The sequence below is a fragment of the Hyperolius riggenbachi genome, chromosome 9, assembly GCF_040937935.1.
Source record: "Hyperolius riggenbachi isolate aHypRig1 chromosome 9, aHypRig1.pri, whole genome shotgun sequence".
In the NCBI taxonomy this organism is placed as follows: Eukaryota; Metazoa; Chordata; class Amphibia; order Anura; family Hyperoliidae; genus Hyperolius; species Hyperolius riggenbachi.
This window is the reverse complement of record NC_090654.1, coordinates 212,127,317-212,154,394: the sequence shown is the minus strand read 5'-3', so window position 1 is coordinate 212,154,394 and position 27,078 is coordinate 212,127,317. Positions and strand designations below refer to the sequence as shown.

General features: G+C 42.8%; 1 protein-coding gene across 6 annotated transcripts in view; it reads right to left on the bottom strand.

Annotated features, from left to right (window-relative positions):
* The window catches only part of MITF (melanocyte inducing transcription factor), a 645,672-nt gene that overhangs the window by 458,035 nt on the left and 160,559 nt on the right, over positions 1 to 27,078 (bottom strand). For 4 of the 6 annotated variants that reach the window (XM_068253960.1, XM_068253964.1, XM_068253962.1 and 1 more), the window contains one exon: positions 9,533 to 10,019. The exons of the other annotated variants lie outside the window; for them this stretch is intronic. The gene's annotated coding sequence lies outside the window, so the exon portion shown is untranslated. The remainder of the gene's footprint in view (positions 1 to 9,532; positions 10,020 to 27,078) is intronic. 6 annotated transcript variants of the gene reach the window in all.

The window sequence follows — 27,078 nt, the reverse complement described above, 5'->3', positions numbered from 1 at the left end:
CTGGCCACATACTGGAAATTTTTTGATATAAGCACATTTAGGTGCTTTTACAGAGGTAAAAACAAGCTCCACCACTGATTGTCTACATAAGGCTAGGAAAACACTGATGCCTGATCTTCAAAACTTTCTAGAGTTGCAATTTTCCTCATTACCGAGCTAGAGACTCCTGTTAGAGGACTGAATGGGGCAGGTAGGAGGTGGAAATGGGAGGGTGGTAGGAGGGAACCTTGGGTCAAGTAGGGCCCCTTTATCTCTAAAAATGTGACTTTATCCAAAAGTCAGATTTTTCAAGGAATGATTACCAGGACCAATGTGAGGAATGGATAAAGGACAGAGGTATGTGGATCCAGCATGAGACCTACACTTCCAATCCAAAGAAAATGCCACCCCCCTGGATTTAACAAAGCAAATCAGTACGAGCCTACCATTGTATAATTACTGCATAAATGATTACGGTTTCCAAAGAATGACTGACTACCTCAATATACTGAATGACCAGGTTATTCTATCAGTGTATTTCTTCTTCCAGATGACATGGGCATATTCCAAGTTGACAATGCCTTGATTCCTTGGGCTCAAATTGTGAAATTGAGGTTCAGGAAGCATGAGACTGTAGGAAGTATCAACAGGACTTGCTTAAGCTGCAGCTGTAAAGCAACCACAAGATGTCACTGTGTATGTAAAGTGCTGCAATGTTCTCTATGGTATTGTGCTTTACTGCATTCATTCTGTGCTTCTCTCTGTTTTCAGAAAGCTGCATTACCTAATGGTGGTGTATGATGCATGTACCGACCACTCTGCTCCTTCAGAGACATCATGTTAACACATGGATTGGCCCCACCTCCCATAGGGAATCTTTGGGATGTGCTAGAGAAGAATTTGCACAGTGGTCTGACTCTCCCATCATTTCTACAAGATCTTGGCAAAAAATGAATGCAACTCTGGACAGTAATAAATGTTGTGACATACAAAAACTCATCAAAACAATGCCACGGCAAATGAGTGACGAGGGTCCAACAAACTATTAAGAGTGTGTGATCTTTTTTTTGGAGAGGCAGAGAATATGCAATTTCATATAAGTATCCAAAATTTCTATCTTCAACCCTTCCGAAAAAATCTTGATGTCTGGTAACAGAAATACTGCTCTGTTACTGCTATGCCCTCCGAACCATGTAAAAATGTCCTCCTCCTCACTATTAAAGCGGAATATAACCCTGCATTTCAACTTTGCTCTAAAACATTATTTACAGCATATTATATGCAAAAGGCATTTTTTTTACTAGACCAGCATTGGAAGGGTTAAACACAGAGGTTTTAAGTTCCATGCAGACGTTCAGATAGTTACATTCTATTTAGTTATATGTATATATTTAGAAATGTTACACACTCTTTGGCTGTCCTCCAACTGAGAGAGATGAGTCACAATAAACACTTAGATACATATTTGTAAACAAAAAGTATCTAACTCAACTTCAGATGTGTCTGCAGAAATCTCTAGGGACTTTAAAGCCCTGTGTAACCCTTCCAATGCTGGTCTAGTAAAAAAAAAATGCTGGTTGCATATAATATACTGTAAATAATGTTTTAGAGCAAAGTTGAAATGCAGGGTTATATTCCGCTTTAAGCAATTTTTACAGTATGGAAATAGGAATAGATGGAGCAAGATCTAGAGTAGATGGTCTATGCACCCTGGAGTCTTTTAAACACCTATCCTCTTTCCAGCATTAAGAGAAGGTACTCCTCCATGTCACAATTAGCCAAGCTCCGCAAAGCAGATACTCCCAATAATGTGCAGAGAACCAGGATAGATTTGATCATGGCTGTAGAATTGGAGTCAAGGAGTCGGAGTAATTTTAGAATACCTGTAGTCGGAGTCGGTGGTTTAATCAACAGAGGACTCGGAGTTGGATGATTATTGTATCAAGTCCACAGGCCTGGATATTTTGGGGCAATTTATTTACAGTGAATATAAACAGGACGTCCAATCCAAGCATGTGTAAATACAGTTTAACCTCCTTAGCGGTATGCCCGACACAGTGTCGGGAATACCGCCGGCTGTCCCCAGGAGTTCCCAATAATTTAATAATGTGCCAAATGGCTGTAAATCCTTTAGCTAGCACTAGGCTAGCTAGTTCTAGTGTCGGGCACCCGCCGCTCTTCTGCGATCCCCCCCCCCGATCCCCCAGTTTATACATTACCCCCCCTGGATCCAGCGATCGCGCAGCCTCCCGGCACAGCTCCGGTCTCTCTATGGGGAGGATCGGGTTTGCGCCTGACGTCATGACGTCGGCGACGTCATGACGTCATCTGCGATCCTCCCCATAGTAAAGACCGGAGCTGTCCGGGGAGGCTGCGCCGATAGCTGGATCCAGGCTGAGTAATGTATAAACGGGGGAGCGGCGGGGATTGGGGGGTGCCGGAGACTTCTTCTAGCTAGCCTAGTGCTAGCTAGAGGGTTTACAGCCATTTGGCACATTTATTTAAAAATCGGGCTAAAAGTAACAAAACCTCCTGAGCGACATAACGCTCAGGAGGTTAATGCAGATTTCTTGAGCAGTGCAGTGATTGCCGACTAGATATCCAGGAATAGGATTCAACACAGGATATGCAGCATTTCAGATTTGCATAACTCATGCAACAGGATTTACAAGACACAGAATCCGATAGGACATGCAGGACTCATGCAAGACAAGGCAAGGCCTGACACAGGATTCAGAATGCATGCAACCAGGCTCGAACAAGGCACTGGAATCATAGAGATGGCGACAGTGGAGGAAGGTAGATCACTTATGGAGCCTGGAGAGGTGAGTTTTTCTCACCTCCTCTCACTACTCTGCATGGGGCTTCAGGCTACCTATCCTGGGGGCCCCTCTGGTTATCTATACTGGGGGGGGGGGTGCTACCTACACTGGGGGCCTCTCTGACTATTAAAGACTATTAAAGAGGAACCGTAACCAAAATAACAGAGCAAATTAAATTGTTAATTTTTTTTACAATATTAAATTATAAATGATTTAGTTAGCGTTTGCCCATTGTAAAATCTGTCCTCTCCCTGATTTACTGTCTGAAATTTATCACAAGCGGCAACATCTTTAGCACCGACAGGTGAACTCTGAGGAATGTTCGTTACTGAGGGTTCTAAAGCCAGTACAAAAGAAAGCTAGTCTCCCAGAATGCCCTGAGGAGATAATTCCATATAATAAACAGCCTAGGATAAGCCTCAGTGGAAGGGTGGGACTACATACCAATATATAGCAATATATAGATATAGGAAGTGTTTCTGTTTATGCTGAAATCAAGTAACGTAAAAGTAGGTATCCTGAATAAATGACTGCATTCTGCTACATGCCGTTACAGTTTCTCTTTCAATAGAAACAATGAATTTTACAGTTGTTTTTTAAATCAATCCATTGCTGCCTATAGATTTGTATTTTTATCATACTATGCTCAGTAAGGTAAATATATGGTTTTGTTGCCCGTGAGCTGTACTATTGCATTCAGTCAGATGTCATTTTTTTTATATTTAGTGAGCTTTGTTTAATCACATATAGTATATACCTATTTTTATGCAGCGAGCAGTATTGCTGTCAGTATAGCATTGACACGCTGCACAATTGGGTGTGATATATATTATTTGCAGCGTGGTTGAGTAGTTGCAAGTAAATTTCTTTTGCACAATAACTCCAGCTGTAGCCATATTGCTTTAATATCAGCAGTGAAGTAAGAGCCTCTCCACACTGTGTTCCTGCTAGCCGTGGCTGCCATTGATTGCTCTGCCTTATCACCATCTGTCTGAGGCAGTGACTGAGTGCAGCCAAGGGTATCGGTAAAATCACTGTGTGAAGAATTTAATATTCTTTCTGAGATAGTGGATCCCAATGAGCGGAAAATAGAATAGAAAGTGAATTTTAACCCCGCTGGAACTGAAGGAAAGGTAACCAGAAAACAGGTGAAATTAAAGGAACACTCCAGTCAAAATCGAAAGTCTAACTATAACAGATGTTATTAAAAATTGCTATGACACATTTTAAAGAGACTCTGTAACAACATTTTCAGCCTTATTTCTTCTATCCTATAAGTTCCTATACCTGTTCTAATGTGGTCTGGATTATTGCAGCCTTTTCTAGTTGCACTGTCTCTGTAATATATCTAATCCTCTTTTCTTTGTCAAGCTTTGTCGATCCAGGGAGGAACCTCTGTTGTAATGAATACAAGTTATGCACGCCCCCTGCAGGCTCTGTGTGCTTTGGTTACTTCTCACTCTCTGCTCTCAGTTTTACTTATAACACTTCTATGTATATATTATATATATATATATATATATATATATATATATATATATATATATATATACACACACACACAAACAACACTTCCTGGTTAGCGGCCATGTTTTTTTGTTTGTAAACACTGCCTAAAACTGGCGATAAAAAGCCAGGATCGTAGCGGGGAGCGATGGAAACGGCAAAGAGGGATCCAGGCGATCACAGTGACTCGATTGGTATGTCTTTTATTGTACAAATACAGGACAGTACAGATTCTCTTTAAGTACTTGGTAATTTTATCTAATTCTAAAGGCTTATACATGCCATGCGATCTTCCCATCAAATCGACTGATCTATCGATAATTTCCAGCATGTCCGATCAACTTCCGATCGAGACAGGGATCGATTTTGTGCATCAGTACGTGCATTGAGATAAGTACGATCTTAAAATTGAATCCTTTCTCAATCGGAAGAAGATCGGACATGCTGGAAATTATCCACCGATCAGTCAATTTGACTGGAAAATTACATGGTGTATAAGTCTTTAACACAAACCTGAAGTGGTCAATTAATGTTATGTGTTTTATTGGTGGTAAATAGAACAAGGCTCATATTTGTACTTTCAGTGTAAGGGCTTCTTATGAGAGTTTATTCTAAACAGCAGCCATGAAAGTCTGATGCAAGATCTGCTTTGTTGAGCTGAAAAACAAACAGAGGCAGTGACCCTTTGAACTTTTTAGCAATAGAACCTTATCAGCAGTGTTTTCTCAGACAGATAAAACTGTTTTTCCTTCTTCTTTCTAGGTATTTACTTTTCAGGAAACAGCTGAGTTCGGCAAGCTGTTTGACAAGCTATATCAATCCAACTCAATTTCTTAGTAGGGCTAGTACAATATGTACCCGTGTTTATCTCATCATATCACTTCAGGTATGCTTTAAAGTAAAATTGGCCAATCAAAATTGCATGTGTGTATGCAGCCTTAATTGCCCAAAAGGGGTAAATATCGGGGGAAGTTTTGGTAAGAGATCAAGAAGAAGTTGATAATGTGGGAAAGTAAGCTAGTTTTGTATTGACATGATCGTTTACTGTTAGATGGGTGACTAGGGAGATAACATGTAAAGAAACACTAGTAAAAAGTAGAGTTATGAAAACTGTAATTGCTTTGGTGACACTTTGTTTATCAGCAGCCAGCACTGAAACTGACCACATGAAATCAGCATGTGCCCTTTCTTACGGTAGCTAGGACTGCAGTGACAGTCCTAGAGGACAGCGGCACAGCTAGGGAGGAGGTGAGTATGAACCATTCTCCATCTTTCTCCCCCAGAGTTCTGCTTTAAAAAGATTATGGTTCCGCTGGAAATCTAAAATTCAGTGAGATTATCTTTCTACAATACCTTTTGGGGAGATTCAGCTCATCAGTCACAAAGATACGGGGAGAAGATGACAAGACAATATAATCTAATCCTGGCAGGCCCATACAGAGAAAGAGATATGAACTGAAACAAATGTGTATCATTCTTCAGGGAGCCAGCACTGTAATGTATGCCAGGACTATATACTGTAGATTGATGTGCGCATCACAGGAAGTGGGACCATGGGATCATATAGGCAGGTTTTTACTTTCTGTTTCTTAAAGAGGAACTGTACCCATTGTAAAATCTTTCCTCTCTCTGATTTAGGGCTTGTTCACATAAGCGATTTCCCTTATTTTTAAGTGCTGGCGATTCTAAAAATCGCCTTAAAAGCGCTTGTGCAATGAGTGTTCTCACTTAAGCGATGAGCTTTCTATCCAATCGCAAATGCGGCTCCTGCCCCATTTCCAGAGCATTTGTGATTCAATAGAGAGTATAGGAAAATCGCTAAGCGCTAAACATTTTGAAAAGCGATTTACTGAGCGCTTTAATTAGTAAATACATTGTATTTATTCATTTCCAGGTCAAAGAGTTCACTTCCTGGTTGACGTCAGGAAGTGAACAAAACATTGCTACACAAAAGCGCTTAGAAAAGCACTTTTCTAAGCGAAAATTGCTCTGAAAGCTCTTGGAAAATCGCTTACAAAATCGCTCAATGCTTGTGTTTGTGCTGGCGATTTATAATGTGAACAAGGCCTCACTGTGATTTATCACAGGTGGCAACAACTTTAGTACTGGCAAGTGATCTCATGCGGAATGTTTGTTAGTGAGAGTTCTAAAGCCAGTACAAAAACATAGCTGGTCTACCAAAATGCTCTGCAAAGGAGAATTTTGAATAATAAACAGCCTAGGATAAGCCTCAGTGGGAGACCGGGGCCAATATACACCAATGTATGGCTATAGGAAGCGTTTCTGATACTGACACCAGGATATTTAACATAAAAGTGGGTACTCTGAATAATTTACTGTATTCTGCTGTGTTGTTACAGTTTAAATTATTAAAGAGTTGTCTCAGATTCAGAATATATATACATTTTTTATTTCCCTATATAGCCAGCTACGGTTTCCTACAACTGAAAATGGAAAGGGTGACTTTATTTACACGTTCACACTGTTTTTTTTTTTTTTCTTCGCGCTGATAAGATTTTACAATGCTAAAAATCATACACTGGTGCCAAAAATGCTTGTTTTGTAGTTTAGTGTCATTAAAAATTATCTTTCCATTTCAGTTTGAATTATCTTTCCATTTCAATTTGAAGGCCAGCTATGAATTTTCAAAACTGACAATAAACTCAAATTGCTGTTTATAGCACCCATGACAATTGCTTGTAATACCGCCTAATTGCTGCGTATGTGGTGAGCTACAGAAAGTAGGAACTCTTCCCGCTCTCTTTGCACACTAAGGCCTGGAGCACACTAGAGCGCTTTTTTGAGCGATTTTGGCGTTTTGAGAATCGCCACCGCTTTTAAAACCGCTTAGGTAATAAAAGTGTATGGAGTAAGCGCATTAGAGTGATTGCGGTTTTGAAAATCGCAATCGCAGGACATACAGCATTTTGTGAGTGCTTTCACTTCAACTATAGGAGGGTGGGCAAAGTGCGCAAAAATCGTAAATGTAAGTGATATGCATGTGATTTGAAAGCACTGGAACTACCCAGAGGCATAGTGTATTTGAATCCACCAATCAAATTAAGAATCGCTAATCCCAAACACTATGAAATCGCTGACACACTTTACAAATTCCTACCTTAATCACCGGCAATCACAGTTGCAATAGCCTGCAAAGCGCTTACACAAAACGCCAGCGATAGCTTGTTGCGATTCCTAGTGTATCCCAGCCCTTATACTACTTAAAGCGGAATTGAAGAACTTCAAAAAACAGAGCTTCAGTTACCTGGGGGCTTCTGCCAGGCCCTTGCAGCCTTCCTGTCCCGCGCTGGTCCTCCACGATCCTCCCTTCTCCTGCCGCCAGCTAGTTTCATTATAGTTACAGCAACTGTGTCTGCGCGTCCCGAGCCACGCTTATCTTTAATGGTGTCCTGCGCGAGTAGCTAATAGCGCAAGACACTATTGTGGGCGGAATGCAAAGAAAGATACTCGTGGCCCCAGGCGCACAGGTGCAGTTGCCGTCAACTTACAAGTCAACGGTAACAAAACTAGCTGCCGGCAGGAGAAAGGAGGATCGTGGAGGACCAGCGCGGGACAGGAAGACTGCAAGGGGCTGGCAGAAGCCCCAGGTAAGTACAGTATTTCTACATGTAAAGTGTTAAAGCTGACTGAAAATTAAAAGTCAAAACGAACATACACACATCGTATTTACCTCCCTGTATGCTACTCATCAATCTCTTTCTCCTCTCCACGTCCTGCTTGTCCACTGTGATCAATGGAATTCTCCATCATCCATTTTAAAAAATGGCCATTATCCCATAACAACTTCCTGGTCAGCACACTGTTAAGCTGTAATATCATCCACTTGAGCCATAGGGAAACATGGACATTACCTTGCTCATCAGTTGTCCTTTCAGCTGTAACTGACTGCAACTGATATATAAGTGACAGCAACTGATATATTTCAGTTCTGCCAAAATTTTGTCAGAACTGGAAGGAATCATTGTTAGAAGAAAATGGTGAGCTTCTGAGAAGGAACTGATAGCGAGGTAAGTATGTCATATTCTTTTGCAGGTACCTTGTGTTTATTTTAAATAATTTTACACTTTGCGGCATGGCCACTGTGATTAGCTCACAGTGATCACAGAGTCGAGCTCCTGATCGCTGCATGGAACTCGGGTGTCTTTAGACAGCTAAGGTTAGCTGCGGTTTGTGTGGACATGCGAGCCAATGTAGTAAAGTATATGGAGTGTCAAGCTTTGGTTTTCTTTGTTATCAACAGCATTTCCTGAACAGCAGTTGCAAAGTCTAACTGACAAAATAGCATGCAAGTGAGTAGGGAGGCTGGCATCTTACTATTTTGGCAGTTAAACTGCTGTTCAGGAAATGCTGTTCGAAACAATGAAAACCCTGAGAATCCCCCATGAGGAGATGAACTGGCCCAAAACCTGCCGGTTCTGTCAGATTTGAACTGCCTACTTTGTGATAGTGGTCCTTTAAAGAGGAACTCCAGTGAAAATAATGTAATAAAAAAGTGCTTCATTTTTACAATAATTATGTATAAATGATTTAGTCATTGTTTGCCCATTGTAAAATCTTTTAAATTCCTGATTTACATTCTGACATTTATTACATGGTGACATTTTTACTGCTGGCAGTGGCAGGTGATGTAGCTGCTGCTTGCTTTTTGGGCAGTTGGAAACAGCTGTAAACAGCTATTTCCCATAATGCAGCAATGCAGCAATTCAGACAGGAAACTGCCAGGAGTACGTACTCAGAGTTTCTTGTGGGCGGGGTTTCACCACAATATCAGTCATACAGCACCCCTTGATGGTCTGTTTGTGTAAGGAATAGATTTTTCATGTAAAAGGGGGTATCAGCTACTGGCTACTGATTGGGATAAAGTTCAATTCTTGGTCGGAGTTTCTCTTTAAACACACTGGGTAAAAACAAATGTTTCTAGCCAGCAAAATCTACTTTGGTGATGGCGACCTGAGGGGATATGGGGAAACGGAACAGAACCAACAGGACGGGAACAGACCCGTCTGAACGTAAATCGGATCAGTTTTTATGGATGTTTACCAGATAAGTGCCATTGTGAACCTGCCCTAACAAAGCAGCAGAATGGCAGACTACCGGTATATAGCCAAGTAGTCCTGACTTACACCTTTCCAGAGATAACTGCAAGGGAAATGGTATGATAAACAAACAGGTCAATGGTCTTTGACTGAAAAAATAAGGCCTACCGTCAGGTGCAGGGGCCAGTCCCCTGTAATCGGTCACACTGTGGATGCAGAAACCGCAGGCCAGTGTTTCTGAGAAGGGAGAATTAAATTCACAACCTTTATAATTCAGCAGAAATAGTCCTCCAGAGTTCTGCTTGATTTGTACAGCCTCCAAAAACTTCTCAGATGCCCCTTTCCAGGAGCTGTATTCATCCACCATTGTGATACAACAGCTCAGGGTGCTCAATCTGTGTCCCAGGGTCATTCCTCAATCCTACAAACTGGATGTTAGCTCATCACCACAATAGCTTAGAGAATGAGGCCTAATTTATCAGTTCCCATACTCTGCAGGCACTCTCTCTATGTGGCTCAATCCTCATGGCCTCCTCACAGTTCCTCCAGCCTCTTGTAGCTCCGCCCTTTCTTCCAGAGTTTTCTGCAGTCAGCAACTACGCCCTCTAAAGGCAGCAATATGTACCACAGCATTCCATGGCAAGGTTTCAGTTGGCTGAAAAAAAAAAATCATGTAGGTCAGGTTTATACATTGTGTAAATCATAGCTCACAACTGTCCTTCTTTTGGCGGGACAGTCCCTCTTTGGGAGCTCTGTCCCTCTGTCCTCCTCATTTGTCCCTCTCTCTATGTAAATATATGTATTTCTCTACAAAAAAAAATGTGTTTGATTCACTATTCCCATCCTTTAAATTGATATTTTCTAGATTGTCAGCTCGCAAGGGCAGGGACCTCCTCCTAGTGTTTCTCATACTGCTGTAATTTTAACATATGCACATGTACCAACTACACATCAACTATGTATGTATTTGTATTTCTACTATTCAATGTCATGACTGTACAGTGTCTTGTAGTTCTTATGTATATTTGTTCCCCATTATTTGTTTGTACTATGTACAGCTCTACGGAAGATGTTGGCGCTATATAAATAGAATAATAATAATATATTACTAATTTTAAAATGTTAATATGAAGCAACATGAACCAGGATAGAAAGGACCAGTGTGGTTTGAATTATAAAACCACATATTTTTCTTATGAAATCTCTATGGGATGCATGACTGGGGGGTTGTGATGGGGGCATGATCAGGGGTGTGGCAGGGGTGTGGCTTAAGTGTCCCTCTTTCTCATCTCAAAAAGTTGGGAGGTATGTATGGGAAATGCAACGGGCAAACTTGAACATAATGGAAACAGACTTGACATTTAACCCATAAGCAGCTTTAAACTAAATTTTTCGTTTGAAAGCTACTGGTGCATGCTAATCTTCTGTCAGCATATCTCGTCTGGCTGCCTAGTGCAGCCAAACGAGCGCATACCTCCCAACTTTTTAGCATGAGAAAGAGGGACACTTAAGCCACGCCCCTGCCTCACCCCTGATCACGCCCCCATCACACCCCTAGTCACACATACCATAAAGATTTAATAAGCAAAATATGTTGTTTTACAATTCTAATCACACTGGTCCTTTCTATCCTGGTTCATTTTTCTTCATATTAACATTTTAAAATTAGTAATATATCAATTTAAAGAAAACCTGTAATGAGAAAAAGTTCCACTGGGGGGGTACTCACCTCAGGCGGGGGAAGCCCCCGGATCCTATGGAGGCTTCCCCTGTCCTCCTGTGTCCCACGGCGGTCTTGCTGTGCCCCTCCAAACAGCGGGGATGTAAATATTTACCTTCCCGGCTCCAGCGCAGGTGCAGTATTGGCTCTCCGCTCGGAGATAGGCGGACATAGCCGATCGCTGTCGGTCCACTCTACTGCGCAGGCGCAAGTCTCCTATGTCTGCGTAGTAGAGTGGATCCGACAGAGATCGGCTATTTCCGTCTATCTCCGTGCTGAGAAGTGTCTCATGCATGAGCAGCTCTGTGCTACTGTGAATGTACAGCCATCCGTGCAGCAGCACAGTGTGGCCATGCTCATGCAGGGAGGATAGTGCAGCTGCGAAGAGGAAGAGAGTCCCTGCAGGTTGGGGACATCAGGGAAAGCCTCTGGAGCATTGGTTAAGCCTCTGGCTGTGAAGAAGAAGGAGGTCCCGGTGAGCAGAAGTGGGCTCAAAAAGGATAATAGAAGCTTCTGGAGCATCAGGGTCATGTCCATTCATTACAGGCACTGCGATTGATTAGGGGAAGTCTTGGTTCCTTTCCCGAATTGCTGACACGGAAATACACGCTCCTAGTAGCGGTCACACGCACATGCGCGTGCACCGCCGCTTAAACACTGGACTTGACTACTCATCCAATTTGCCTTTAGCAACACCTATCTTATCCAAATAGGCTTAAGTGGTTAAGTAATATATGTTTTTTTAATCCTATATAATAATCCCTGTGTTTCTGCGTCCTCTTGTGTCCCTGTGTCCGTGCGTTTTGCCCAGCGTGCATACGCGGCATGCGGACGGACTTGGGACAGCAGAGGAGGCCCAGTGCAGGGGACAGGCGTATCCGCGGGCGGGCTTATATCTAGTATTTTATCATTTTTCGACAATAGAGACATCCAGTTTTAAACCATACCAGCCGTCTGTGTGTTCTTCTTACCTCAATTGGTAAGCAATACCCTTATCATATTCTATCTTGGTTCCAAAAGAAAATGGAAAGGGAGTTTGCAATAGTTGTATCAGAAATGTGTTTTAGAAATTCTTTCTGCTTATAAGGCTGCATTACTTTGACTTGCCTGTTTACTTTTCGGCATTTTTGTTTCCTGAGCTTACTTTTGTTTCTAAAGGCAGCCTTATCCTGCAAATGCCGTATACAGGAACTTAGTTTCTTCCTGTTTGCCTTTTTACTCCAGCGTGTTAAACTCAGCACCCCCTACACAGTGGGAACTGCAGATAGGACTTAACTAAATACAGATTACAGATGCTTGTCAGATGTGTTAATCATGATTCCTTATAGTAGACCTACAGTATACATGCATACTCCATCCACCAAGCCAAGCTCATATGTGTACTGTATCTTTGGATTGGGGTACAGATAGTGAAGATGATACAGCACCCTTATCATGGGGGCAACCTATAGTGACCATACTAAAACATAAAACTTATGACAGCCTTCAGGATATATGTATTGTTTGAAGTCTGGCATTGTTTTTACCATATATCCTTGGCTATTAGTCGAGAAATTTATGTCTGACTCGTTCAAGGCCATTTTTAGGCATAGACAAACCAGGCAAATGTCTGGAGAGTCTGGAGTAACACTTGCAGCAGGGGGCACCACATAGCTATTTTTAGCACACTATGCTTCATAGGATTTTTATAGACAACTGCCTGTTCCATTAAAAATGGATGGATGGTCATTTTAACACCTTAATGCAGGGGTCTCAAACTCAATTTACCTGGGGGCCGCAGGAGGCAAAGTCAGGATGAGGCTGGGCCGCATAAGGGATTTCACGAAAAAAGTCAATCAGCAGCTTCGCACCGCCCCCCCAGTCCCTTGCGTTGATTTTTATTTCAAAATCAAATTCACACTGAAGCGAAATGTTTTGCATATTTTACCTTATAGTTCGCCTCTCCCCGGCCCTCTCTGTGAAGGAAGAGTGAGGGGCGGGCAGAGGCGGCGATGCGCCGCGATTGACGTCAGGAGGGACAGAGCTGATGCTGAAAGCTCTGCCCCTTCCAGGAAATGCCGGCGGATTGCCCCCACGGGCGATTTGGGGGCTCTGCAGCCCTCGTTTAGCGGCGGGGATGCGGCGGATTACTTGGGAGCACTGAAGCAAACTATAAGGAAGCTTTTGCCACAAAATATTGTATCGAGGGCCGCAAATGGCCCGCGGGCCGCGAGTTTAAGACCCCGACCTTAATGGGAACTGCTATTAGCATGTAACAAATGAAGCCTAAATAGCATAACAGTTATATAATTATAATTAGCGGTATTTCCAATCCTATTATGAGATAATCGCCTTCCCCCCCAGCTCCGCCAGCACTTACTTTTCCATCAACTGTGTGGCGGGGCGGGGTGGGTGTTGCGGGCATGGGTGATCTTTCCATGCTGTGTGTGTGGGGGGGGAGGGGATCTCTACCTTTTTACAGTGTGAACAGGCAACCCATCCATGCAAGGTGGTCGTCACTCCACCCCACAATCTACTCACGCTGGCGTGATACTGTACTTTGCGGCACAACATGGTGCAGAGGGGGGGGGGGGGGGGGATCAGCCCAGAAAGAATCTGCATGTTTCCTTTATAGACTTTTTTTGAGAAACAGTGAATGATTCACGATCTCTGCGACCAATTGACACTTATATTAGCTGCAGATTAAAGAGACAAGGGTAGCCTCTCAATTGTCAAGAAAGTAAATGATAAGCAGTTTTTATTAATCTGCACTTCAACCTCAATAGTTATAGTAATAATTCAATACAAATCTTTGCATATGAACAAATGAACATTTATTAAAATAGCATAAAAACATACTTTCCCTGGTGCTGTATATACAACATCTGTAAGGCGCTGCAGCGTCGTCACACCCAGCTTACAAATCTCATGCACACAAAAACATACATACAGAAAAAGGGGATAAGGTTGTGTCCAAAAATAAAAATGAGAATATAAAAGGTAAATGGCAAAATAAGACTCAAAAATAATTGAAGGTTTCAACGTTTCCTTAGTATAGATGCTATAGTTGGGTGCAATATAATTGCAAACTTCTTCGGTGCAAACACATTTTTTAGTAGAGAAATATATATATTATCATAGAAAGAGGGACAAAGTCCTGAAAGAGAGACAAATGAGGAGAAAAGAGGCACAGGGCTCCCAAAGAGGGACTGTCCCTCCAAAAGAAGGACAGTTGGGAGCTATGTAGTTGTCCCACCGCAACGCAAAAAATGACAAACATATGACCAATGCCGCAGAGTGCACCGATAGGCTCATATGCATAGTGCCAACCCCGCTCAGTGACGTACTTCCTTGCTGGACAGGAAGTATGTCACTGGGATTCCCGCCGAGACACACTCCGTCATTTACACTACGTGTGTCGCCCTTAGACTCACATTTCCCCCAAAACTGTGCGTTTAGCATGGTGCTTGCAGTAACACTCTGTTGCCCTTGTGTCAGATCGGATACTTTCCGAGTGCTCCCAAACACGGGCCACTCCATACTGCGCACGCGCAAGCGTCACCTATCATGCACTCTCGCGTGCGCAGTATGGAGCCGCCTGTCTTCGGGAGGACTCGGCTCCCAAAGACTTCCGAAGTCTGCCGCAGCAGGGGGTTTGAATGGAGGAGCTGCCGCCTGAATAAGAGCACCAGGAGATGAGAGGGAAAGCTCATTTGGACCGAGAGCCTTCCGACACCTTAGGCAAGTATCTGGTTTCTTTTTTTTTTAAATGAGTCCCATTTACTTTAATGAAAATATGAACTATGGTAAGTGAATACTAAAAATACCATCTGATAGCTTAATAAATAAATTCCAAATGTTGCACTCTGTGCCAGATGAGGCTTCTGCTGCTTAAACATTTTCCAAATAATAATCATGTCTTTGATTCCTGCTGATCAGTGCCCATCTGAGACTTGGATAATGTGTGGGGCTGGAGCTGGACTTTGATCAGTCCTGAAAAAGCCCTTTGCCTTTACAAATAGGCTTCCCCTACGTAGAAGAAAACTTCCTGCTTCCAGGCCACAGTTTCCTGACTGTTTACACACTGCCTTTCCGTATTTTGCCTTTCTAAGGAAATTTGGAATAGTAAAAACAAACATCAGGCATACTGCACTGTCCAGATTCATAAATACACAGAACCCATTTATGAAATAGGATCCATTGCACAGATTCAGCTGATTTTTAGTTTTGACCAATTTCTTTACATATACGCGAAGGGCATATCAGAATCAGATTAATTTTGCCAAGTACAACAGAGTTATATCCAGAATTGGGTTTGGCACATGCAGGGCCAGTGATGGTATAGTAAAAACAAGATAGGTCCAGTAGAATACATATAGGGTAGGCATAGACACAGTGTAAGAATAATGCAACATAAACAAATAAAAGGAACAGAGGCAAAAAGATAGGGAGCCAGAAGGCTGCAGCTGCCATACTTCAGTGTCACTGGCAGCACCTGGCGTTGTGTCGGGCCAATGTCCAGGGCACACCCAGCCTGTCAACCATGGCATCCGATAGGCTTCTTAGTTTCCATCTGGTGGTGTATAGTGGGCCTATGTGCATAGTGGCCTTTAGTCAGAGGGTGGGAGGGCCATGTGGTTGCGTCTAGAAGTTCTGTTCAGCGTCTGGTGTCCCAGTGGTTCTGGCACTTGGTGGCTCTGGCTGTCCCCCATTTCTGTGGATCCTAGCTGGCTTTTGGGGCTGATGGAAGCCACGGTGACCTGCGGCAGGAGTGTGGGCGACCCACCTTGCCGAGAGGAATTGCATATGGAGGCTGCATTGCTCAGCCAGCCATGATGTTCTGTGACTGGATGAGTAGACCACCAGTGATTGCTGTGGGCCAAAGTGGTGTGGGTTCCATTTGGGGCTGGTGGCTGCCGCGGTTAACTGGGGTGGCACAGCTGCTTCTAATTGAATCCCTAACTTGTGGCCTAGCACGGGGCGGCATGGGGGATCAGCTAGAGATGTCCCGATCTGTGGTGGCATACTAGGTCTGTCTGGGCCGCATTGGTGGGCAAGCGTGGAGGTTTCCAGGTCCGTGAGCCCCTGCGGCTGGTGTGTGGTTCGCAGGCCAGACCACGTGTCTCATCGCTAAGGTCAGCCAACAGTCTGGCCCACGTGTTTCTCGCCAAACCCCTGGCTAGTGACGCACTCCCTGCTGGGCAGGACATACATCACTGGGATTCCCCTTGGTCCATGCATGCGCGCCGACTTGCATCTCGCTCCGGCCATGCGCACTGCCTGCCTCACCCATTGACTTGCACTACTTCATAATCTGTGCAGTAGGCACGGATCATGCGGTCATGCGCTGCAGCTTTTGCTTTGGCATTGCAGCAATTTGGATACTTCCGGTGCATTGCTTCACATGCCCTTGCGGCAGGGAAGGTCTTCATTGTATGTGTGTGTATTTGCAGTGACATAGCAATAGGGGGTGCAGAGGTTGCAATCGCATTGGGGCCCTTGGGCCAGAGGGTCCCTGAGGGTCCGCCCTCAATTACAGTATTAGCTCTTTATTGGTACTGTGCTGATAAAAATCACTTCTACTGATGCTTTGAATAGTGGTAATCATTAACAGACTGTTTCTTAACCCCTTCTTGCATCTCTGACATTGTGGTTGTCCTTGATTGGTTTTGATGTGCCGTATCAATTGTTATGTATAGAGTGCTTGCATACCTCCCAACTTATTGAGATGAGAAAGAGGGACACGTAAGCCACACCCCTGTGACACCCCTAATCATGCTCCCTGTCACACCCCTTGTCAGGCATACCATAAAGATTTCATAAGAAAAATATGTTGTTTAATAATTCAAAACACACTGGTCCTTTCTATCCTGGTTTATTTTCCTTCATATTAACATTTTAAAATTAGTAATATATCAATTGAAAGGATGGGAATAAGTTTAGAGTCAATCAAACACATTTTTAGTAGAGAAATATATATATTTACAAAGAAAGCGGGACAAAGTCCTGAAAGAGGGACAAATGAGGAGGAAAGAGGGACAGAGGGACAGGGCTCCCAAAGAGGGACAGAGGGACAGGGCTCCCAAAGAGGGACTGTCCCTCCGGAAGAGGGACAGTTGGGAGCTATGTGCTTAGGGGGGCCCCAATGTAAAACTTGCACTGGGGCCCACAGCTTCTTAAAGAGAATCTGTATTGTTAAAATCGCACAAAAGTAAACATACCAGTGCGTTAGGGGACATCTCCTATTCCCCTCTGTCACAATTTCGCCGCTCCCCGCCGCATTAAAAGTGGTTAAAAACAGCTTTAAAAAGTTTGTTTATAAACAAACAAAATGGCCACCAAAACAGGAAGTAGGTTGATGTACAGTATGTCCACACATAGAAAATACATCCATACACAAGCAGGCTGTATACAGCCTTCCTTTTGAATCTCAAGAGATCATTTGTGTGTTTCTTTCCCCCCTGAGGGGGGAGTGCATAGCAGAACCACAACGCTGAAGAACTTGGCAGCCTTCCAGACACAAGCCGACAAGTCTGACAGGGGAAAGATACATTGATTTATTACAGAGACTGTGATAGCAGAAAGTGCTGCAGTAAGCCAGAACACATTAGAATAGCTTTTGGAACTTGTAGGATGATAAAAAACAGGATGCAATTTTTGTTACGGAGTCTCTTTAACTACGCCACTGTGTATTTGATTTGTTTTTTTGTTTTTGTTTTTTTGCATGACTGCCAGTTGATAGTGAACTGCTAGCAATGTATTTTATGTAGAATATGAGAATGTGGCCTTATGTCTTGGTGCAAACATTGTCAGTTTAATGTGGCAGGGAGCTAGAGAATAATGTGAGCACAGAACCCTTTTTAGGGATTTTTTTATTTATGTGGTCCCATCAAAAATTGGGATGTGGGGTCTGTATAGCTATATCCCTGCTTGCAGAGAGGCAGGCATTGTCAGGATGCATTGAGTGGTCAGGAAATGACTTCTGGCTTGTGTGAGACTTGTGAACATCCCTACACTGACCTCAGCACAAAGCTCTCCCACGCTTTCCCTTCACCCTCATACAATGATAGGAAAACGCCACACAGCCTGTGAAACAGCACAGAGAAGGATGGATATCGTCATAGCTGGTCCGTGATATATTCTGAACAGAATCCTATATGTGTAGGAGACATAGGGGCATTTATTCTCTAATCTAAGCAAGAGTGAATCTGGCCTGTGTTTGTGGAAAACGCCAAATGTTCTAGATGTACGACAGCAGTTCAGCAGGAAGTTTGAAAAGTCCTGCTGATGCTAGTTTACTTTCTTTTTGCAGCAAGTGCATCTTTCACAGATTTTGCCAGTTTTCCACAGGCAGCAAAAAGTCTAGGACCGGCCCTGGATACACTGTATCTGTGGTGTAGTTTACATTGGGGGTCCCCCAAGCACTTTTTACATAACAATTGACACAAACAAACCTGCCAAGCCCCCAGACCTGCCAAGGACAATCAAAGTGTCAGAGGTGCAAGAAGGGGATGGGGAACAGTTTGTTAATGGAAACTAAAATTCAAAACATCTATAGAAGTGATTATTACCAGCACAGGATCTATAGAGAGCTAATACTTTGGTTGGGTGAGGGCCCTTCTGGCCCAAAGGCCCCAGTACGGCCGCAGCCTCTGCACTCCCTATTGCTACGCCACTGTCCTGTATATAAATTCCTCCACTGAAAAACACATGTATAATTATATTCCACAACCCTACCAGAATGAGCTCGCCCTGTTACCCAGAAGAGTAGACATTCCTCCCAGAGGTTAAAGGACAACTGTAGTGAGAGGTATGTGGAGGCCGCCATATATATATATATATTTTTTCACAATAGCAGTTGCCTAGCAGCCCTGCTGATCGATTTGGCTGCAGTAAGGTACTCATAAAATCTAGCACTGATGGGCAGATTCAACCAAGAGACAAATCTCTCTCTGATCCAATCTGTTTAGACAGAGATCTGCCAGCTACCTATAAACCGCAGGCTGATTCCCGAACAATTCCATGCTGAAATCGATCAGGAATTGGCACTGTGACGCTGCATACGCTGCCTCCCCGACCAAACGCTGTCCATCCAACGCTGTCCCCCCTGGTGCCCAGTGCACTCTATACATTACCTGTCCGCGGCCTCTGCTTGTCCTCCGCTTGCTCCGGGTTTCCTCCACCATCCATACACAGGCGTGACATCACACGCGCGCCCTTACTAGGCAACCACGTGGGCCGTGTGTATGGATGACGGAGGGAACCCAAAGCAAGCAGAGGACAGGTGGAGGCCGGGGACAGCTAATGAATAGAGTGCACTGGGGAGCACATGAAATATTAGGGTGGACAACATCAGGGTTTTTGTCGCATTGGAAGCAGACATTGGGTTAACATCCTGTGTTTACAAATTAACTGCTCTGCCCAGTAAGCCAGCTGACATACCTGAGAGATCAAATTACAGATGTGGGGAAATTAGACAGGCTAACCTCTCTAAATACATACAGGGTGCATTTATCTATGTTTTCCTTCTGTCCTGTGCAAGCGCTCAGGTCCACATTAAGTATGAATTCACTCGCAAATTTAATTACAGTCAATCCTTCTACAGTTGCATGTTTGGAGGTCATCCAGAGTTCCACTTTAATGCATTTCATTCTTCCCGTAATGACTTAAAGTAATATGACAAACGATCCTCATAAAGTTTATCAACAGCCGTATAATGCAAAATAAATATTTTTACTAGGGAATGAAATTTACACAGCGTTGCAGGAAGTGTCAGGGGGATGTAAGTGCCTGGTGAATATTCATAAACACCGCCGCTAAATAAACAGAGCATCATTTATAAAAAGATGATGGATGACAGGAAAATAACAATGTCGCTGGTGGTAGCCAATAGCATTGCAGCTGTAATTTTATCATCATCTGAAGATGAATCTTTTAAAGGAACCTGTCATGAAAAACAAAGAACCTGCCTGAGAATTCTCTAGGTGGACTTGGATATCAAAAAGCGCATACATGAAATTAAGGCACCTGGAAAAAAAGGGCGCAGGGGATTGCCGCTAGTAGAATATCTCTGCAATTAGCGATATTTTACTGCTGGATTCCATAGTAAAATATCGGTAATGTTTACCGATATTTTACTATAGCTAAGCCTAACCATATTCTCACATACAACCCCTCCCACTACTGATGCCAAACCCTAAGACCGCCCTGGTGGTGGCTAAACCTAAGACCTTCCCCAGGTGGTGACTAACCCTAATCCCCCTGTGGTACCTAACCCCCCGTGGTAACTAACCCTATCCCCTCTCCTAACCTAACTTAAAGAGAACCTGAGGTGTGTTTAAAGAATGTTATCTGCATACAGAGGCTGGATCTGCCTATACAGCCCACCCTCTGTTGCTATCCCAAACCCCCCTAAGGTCCCCCTGCACTCTGCAATCCCTCATAAATCACAGCCATGCTGTGAGGCTGTGTTTACATCTGTAGTGTCAGTCTCAGCTGCTCCCCCACCTCCTGCATAGCTCCGGTCCCTGCCCCCGTCCCTTCCCTCCAATCAGCAGGGAGGGAAGGGATGCAGGCGGGGACCGGAGTTCTGCAGGAGGCGGGGAGAGCAGCAGACTGACACTATAGAGATAAACACAGCCAGCTCTGACAAGCTGTTTGTCAGCAGCGTGGCTGTGATTTATGAGGGATTGCAGAGTGCAGGGGGACCTTAGGGGGGTTTGGGATAGCAACAGAGGCTGGGCTGTATAAGCAGATCCAGCCTCTGTATGCAGATAATATTCTTCAAACCCACCTCGGGTTCTCTTTAAAGTCGCAATATTGCGATGCAGCTAAAATGTTACATTTGGGTGCCAGGAAATGTTCAATACTTGCAGCTAATTGGATGCCAGGACAAAAGTAGAAGCACCGGGTGGAGCCAGATAGTCGCCGCCACCACGCACCCAAATTTCCCTTTTCTAATCGCGGTTTTTATTATAGGCGCCTATGGTGGCTTCCTTTCTTCCGTAAGGGCTCTTACGCCCTTTTTACCTGATTCATCAAAAAGCTCCAGGTTCATCTGCTAAGCTTGTGTCTATGAGCCCTTATCCTGCATCCTCCACTCTGCTGAAATAAAATCACACTGCACAGTAAGCAGCGATACAGGAAATTCACAATGCAGATTTTAACCACTGCTGCTAAATGAGGTGGAGGCCTGAATTAGGAGATGCTGCTAAGTAGGGCATTGATTTATTGTAGGGTCACAGCATGTTGCTAAATCAATATCTGTGACTGTCACGTTTCCCATTAGTTGTAAAGCTCCACTTTCATCTCCCTTTAGGACAGCTGTTGTGTGTTCACCCAAATCTAATGCTGGGAATACACGTTAAGTTTTTACTTTAGATAGATGGGTTCGATAGATAAATTCCAACCTGTTGGATCTGGTCGATTCTACTTTCGTTTCGATTCTCCTCATTCAAGTGAATGTAATTGATAAGAAAAGATAAGGAATCGAGAGGGGAATCGAGCAGTGAATCGAGAGTAGAATCGATCGAAAGCGAAAACGACGGCAAAAACGAACGCAAAAACGCATCGTGTATTCCCAGCATAAAGCAGTTTTCATTTCTCTTCCACTCTACCAGAGTCTGTTATAGCCAAGAGCTTAAAGGGACTCCGAGCAGTGCAGAAACTATGGAAAGATGCATATCATTTTCAATCGCGAATATAGAGAAAACTAAAAGGCGTAGAACGACGATTTAGGTGTCGCCAGAGAGAGGAGAAAGAGAGCTTTAAAATGATACCCATCTTTCCATAGTTACATTGTATTACACAGGGCGACTTTTTCTGCTGAATGGAGCTGCTGACTTTGAGAAAAAAGTCGCCCTGTGTAATACAATGTAACTATGGAAAGATGGGTATCATTTTAAAGCTCTCTTTCTCCTCTTTCTGGCGACACCTAAATCGTCGTTCTACGCCTTTTAGTTTTCTCTATATTCGCGATCGAAATCGCAGCCGCGGCAATTTCAATCGCGAAAATAGCGAAAACTAAAAGGCGTAGGGCGGTGGTTTATATATCATTGGAAAGAGGAGAAAGAGAGCTTTAAAATGATATGCATCTTTCCATAGTTTCTGCACTGCTCGGTGTCCCTTTAAAGTGCATCTTTGGTCACAGGAATGAGATTACGGCTTTTTGTACGGCTACCCTGAAATTCAATAGTTTATTATCCAATGTAATTATTTTAATGAAAGTGAATGTGAGCTGAAAGTTGCAAAAAAAAAATATAGAAATACTTACTTAAGAAGGGGGAAGCCTCTGGATCCTCCAAAGGCCTCCTGTGTCCTCCTCGCCTCTACCACTACCAGCGATAAAAGATTGCTGCTGTGCTCATCTTCATGCACAGGTATGGCTGCAACTGGGAAGTAGCAAGAAGACGGTAATACATGGCAGGAGCGCCCCATACACTTCTTTCCCCTGTGATGCCCTATTGGCGGCCAAATCCCCACCGTTCCCAAGCTCGGCAAATTGGTGCTTGGCTACCCTTACTGAGGTGGGGTGAAGGGTTGCTTTTCAAAAACACATCAATAAATGATTAAAAGAGGACACAAAGGTGTTTGTGTGATCTTGTCAGCATCTACTGCGCCTGCGCGAGAACCACTCGTGGTTGCGCTGACGTCATCTGGAGTGCACTGCGCAGAGGACCCCCGGGCCACCGGCTGGGAGCTGCAGCGAGGGTACAGGACAGCTGCCAGGGGCTGGAGGAAGGCCCCAGTAAGTAGATTTTGTTTTTTTACACTACCTTAAACATTCCCTTTAAGGAAAACCAAAGTGACTATGAGGGAAAAAAGTCTGATACTCCATGGAGAGGGAAGGCTCTAGATCTCATAGAGCCATCCCAGTGTCCTCGTTCAGGCATGGCCACCCCCCTTGAAGTTATTCGACCAATTGGTTGAATATACCTTCAAAGATCCTCGGAAGGCTTCCGAAGCTCTGTCCACCGCTGGTTCCAAAGATGTGTGGCTCCATACTGCACATGCATATGCGCGCACTCACACAGTACGGAGCTGCCAGGGCTCCTGGAGGTGGCAAATTTGAACAAAGGACAGTGCTGGGACAAGGACCCCAAGAGAGGGACGGGAAGGCTCAATAGGATCTAGAGCCTTCTCCATAGGAGAGTATCTCTGACTTTTCTTTTTTACAATAGCTTCAGTTTTGCTTTAAAGAGACACTGAAGCGAAAAAAAATATATGATATAATGAATTGGTTGTGTACTATGAATAATTACTAGAACATTAGCAGCAAAGAAAATATTCTCATATTTTTATTTTCAGGTTTATGGTGTTTTTTCTAACACTGCATCACTCTATAATATGTGCAGATTACACAACACTCAGCATTCAAAATGAGTCTTTCAGAGCAGTCTGTGAAGTAATGAACTCTCCTCTGGCAGAGGAAAAGTAAACAGTTCACTTACAGTTGAGATAATAAAAGTCAGATAACAGCCCTCTCCATGACTAAGTTAGTTGGAGAGCTTAACAGCTTTTTTGCATAGAGATAACAACTGGAGTTTCTCAACTCTTCCTGCACTGGAAACAATTACACTGATGTATCTGATCTTAATGTTTTTTTTCTTAGCTGTACTACACATACAAATCATAATATCATCATTTTTTTTTCACTTCAGTGTCTCTTTAACACCTTTAATTTTGCTTTAACGCTTTAATGTGTGCTCCTTCAGGTCATATTTCTTCATGTACTATCTTACTGTACTAATACTCACAGAATAACAATACTCAAATACAATAAAACAATGTGTTCGGCAAAACCCTCGTTCTATGGACAATACACATTTTCTTCACTTGAGAGAATTGCTCTTCAGCTTCCGGAGAGCTGGAGTGATACAAGTAATTATACAGTGACCTAGAAGATTTCTTCCAGAGGACAACCGTTACCCTCGCTCGTTTTTTTATACACTTTGTTCTCGGTGTACCCCACTAATTTATTTATGAAAAGAAAAAAGCACAAGGAACAACATTTTGACGCTTGAAAAATAAATTGTTTTTGTTCTTTTGAAGAGTTGTTTGAGAAACCCTCAAGTCAAAGGAGTAGGCTTTAACATTTGGAAATAAAACTCTTTTCAGTACTGGAAATTAGGTGTTGTGAGTCATGACTGTTTTCAGATGCCTTAACACTAACTAACCAACAATCTGTGCCTGATCCAACCTTGTTGCATTGCCTAATTCTAAACATTTCCCTCCTACAGTACACGCCTTAAAGAGACTATGTAACAAAATTGTCAGCCTTATTTCTTCTATCCTATAAGTTCCTATACATGTTCTAATGTGGTCTGTCTTACTGCAGCCTTTCCTAGTTGCACAGTGGCTGTATTATCTCTGTTATATGATCTAATCTTCTTTCCTCTGACGGCTTTGTCTGACTCAGGCACTCAGGCGGGGATGTGCTGCTCTACTTGTGATAGGCTAGAAGCTATACACACCCTCTCCACGCCCCCTGCAGGCTCTGTGTAAGTCACAGACTGAGCTTCTCTCAGCCTATCACGTGCCATGTCTTTTGTTTGTAAACACTGCCTAAAACTGGCAATTACAAGGATTGCAGCAGGGAGTGGCAGAAACAGCACAGAGGGGCCCAAGAGAACATAATGAATAGAATGGTATGCTTTTTATTGTAAGAATTTTACAGTACAGATTCTCTTTAAAGGAATTCCAAGGTGAAAATGCATATACAGGTATTGCACATACCTGTACCCCTCATGCTATCCTAATGCCAACTGTATCCAGTGCAGTACAGATCAGTGAACAGAAACACAGTTCCCATTCACTGATCTAAGGGCCCATTCACACTTGTGTGCTTTACAAGCGATTTCAGCATCACTGAAAATCGCTAGCATTTTGAAAAACGCTTGTACAATGAAATGTATATGGAAGTGTTCTCATCTAAGCGATTTGCAACTTGCTTAAATGCAAACGCATTGCCTGCAGCATTTTCTGAGCGATTAGCATTTCAATGTTAAGTATAGGAGCGCTGGTAAATCACTCTGGAAGCGCTGGCCTGTTCACACTCAACAGAGTTTTTCCAGTGATTTTACCCATCAAACCTTGCAGTTTACACACAAAACACCTCTTTTTTTCCTGCGCAGATGTCATTTCCTGTTTATGGAAGACAGACACAGCTTATTGAACTAGAAATCGCAAAACGCTAATCGCTGAAAAAACTTTTTCTGTACAGTGACAAATCGCTGGAAAATCTCTAGTAAAAAACGCTGGAAAACTCTAGAAAATCGCTCAGCATTTGCATTTAGCGATTTCTAGTGTGAATGGGCCCTAAGTGCCCAATATCAATGAATACCAGGGTCACCTCCCCTCCCACAGTTACCAAAATAAAAAACATTGATTACAAAAGAAAGGGGAAATAAAATAATCACATAAATAGTTAACTTAGGGACTAAACATTTTTAATATGTATGTCAAGAGTGTATATTTTGGGGGGAAGGGGGGGGGGCGGGGATTTTGGAAACAGGGTTTGTAAAAAGTGATGGATGCAAAAGTAAAAAAATACACCATTATTTGCAAATAAAATATTGTCACCATACATTGTGATAGGGACATAATTTAAACGCTGTAATAACCAGGACAAATAGGCAAATAAAATATGTAGGTTTTCATTACGGTAGCATATAATTTTAAAACTATAACGGCTGAAAATGGAGAAAAAAATAAATGTTTCCATTTTTTTCTTATTTTTCCTATTACAATGCATTCAGAAAAAAATAATTCTTAGCATAATGTACCATCCAAAGAAAGCCTAATTGGTGATGAAATAAACAAGGTATAGATCATTTTGTTGCGATTAGTAGTGATAAAGTTATTGGCGAATGTACACTGAAAGGTGAAAATTGCTCTGGTTCTAAAGGGGAAAAAACCCTTAGCTGTTAACTAGTTAAAGCGGAATATAACCCTGCATTTCAACTTTGCTCTAAAACATTATTTACAGCATATTATATGCAACCAGCATTTTTTTTTTTACTAGACCAGCATTGGAAGGGTTAAACACAGGTTTAAAGTTCCGTGGAGAGATATGCAGAAGTTCAGAAAGATACATTTAACTACATAGAATGTAACAAGTGATAAATGTTACACACTCTTTGGCTGTCCTCCAGCTCCTTCTCAGTCAGAGAGAGTGAGTCACATTCCACACTTAGATACATTTATGTAAACAAAATGTATCTATTTCAGCTTCGGATGCGTCTGCAGAAATCTAAAGGAACTTTAAAGCCCTGTGTAACCCTTCCAATGCTGGTCTAGTAAAAAAAAAATGCTGGTTGCATATAATATACTGTAAATAATGTTTTAGAGCAAAGTTGAAATGCAGGGTTATATTCCGCTTTAATATCGAAATGAATGAAATTACCAAATCTATATTTTAGAAGGGTAAACAGAATGAATATAATTTGAATTCATACTTTGAAAAGTCCCTCCTATTACATAAAAGTGGTAAGATGGTACAATAAAGGTTGTATCAATTTTAAAGCAATGCAATAATAGCAATTGATTGTGCAAAAAAAATGTTTTTTTTTAATTCGTTTCGAAATCTGATCATATTTCCTGTTTTTTTTCTATAAAAGTAGATCAAGAGCGGCATATTTTTCTGTCAATGTTTTTGTTAAATTGAAAGATATAGGATAGATTGTCAATTTCTTGATTTATAGAAGCAAGAAGTTTTGAATCAGGATGATACAAATTGGCTAACTTAGAGGTTAATAAAAAGTAAGCTGGCAGCTAATACCACTTCTTTGGACTGAGCTGATGAATAATAAAAGTTTTTTACATACCTAGGACTCCATCCCCATGCGCACAGATCGCTCCCACGCTGCCATCCTCAGCCTTCTCCTCCTCCAGTACCGAGTCCCGTAACTTCAGCCAGTCGCAGCCAGTCTGACACAAGAGAAGTGCACTCTTTACTTGAGATGGCCCGAACGGTTCGACCGCGAACCGATTTGCGCGAACATCGCTGGTTCGCGTT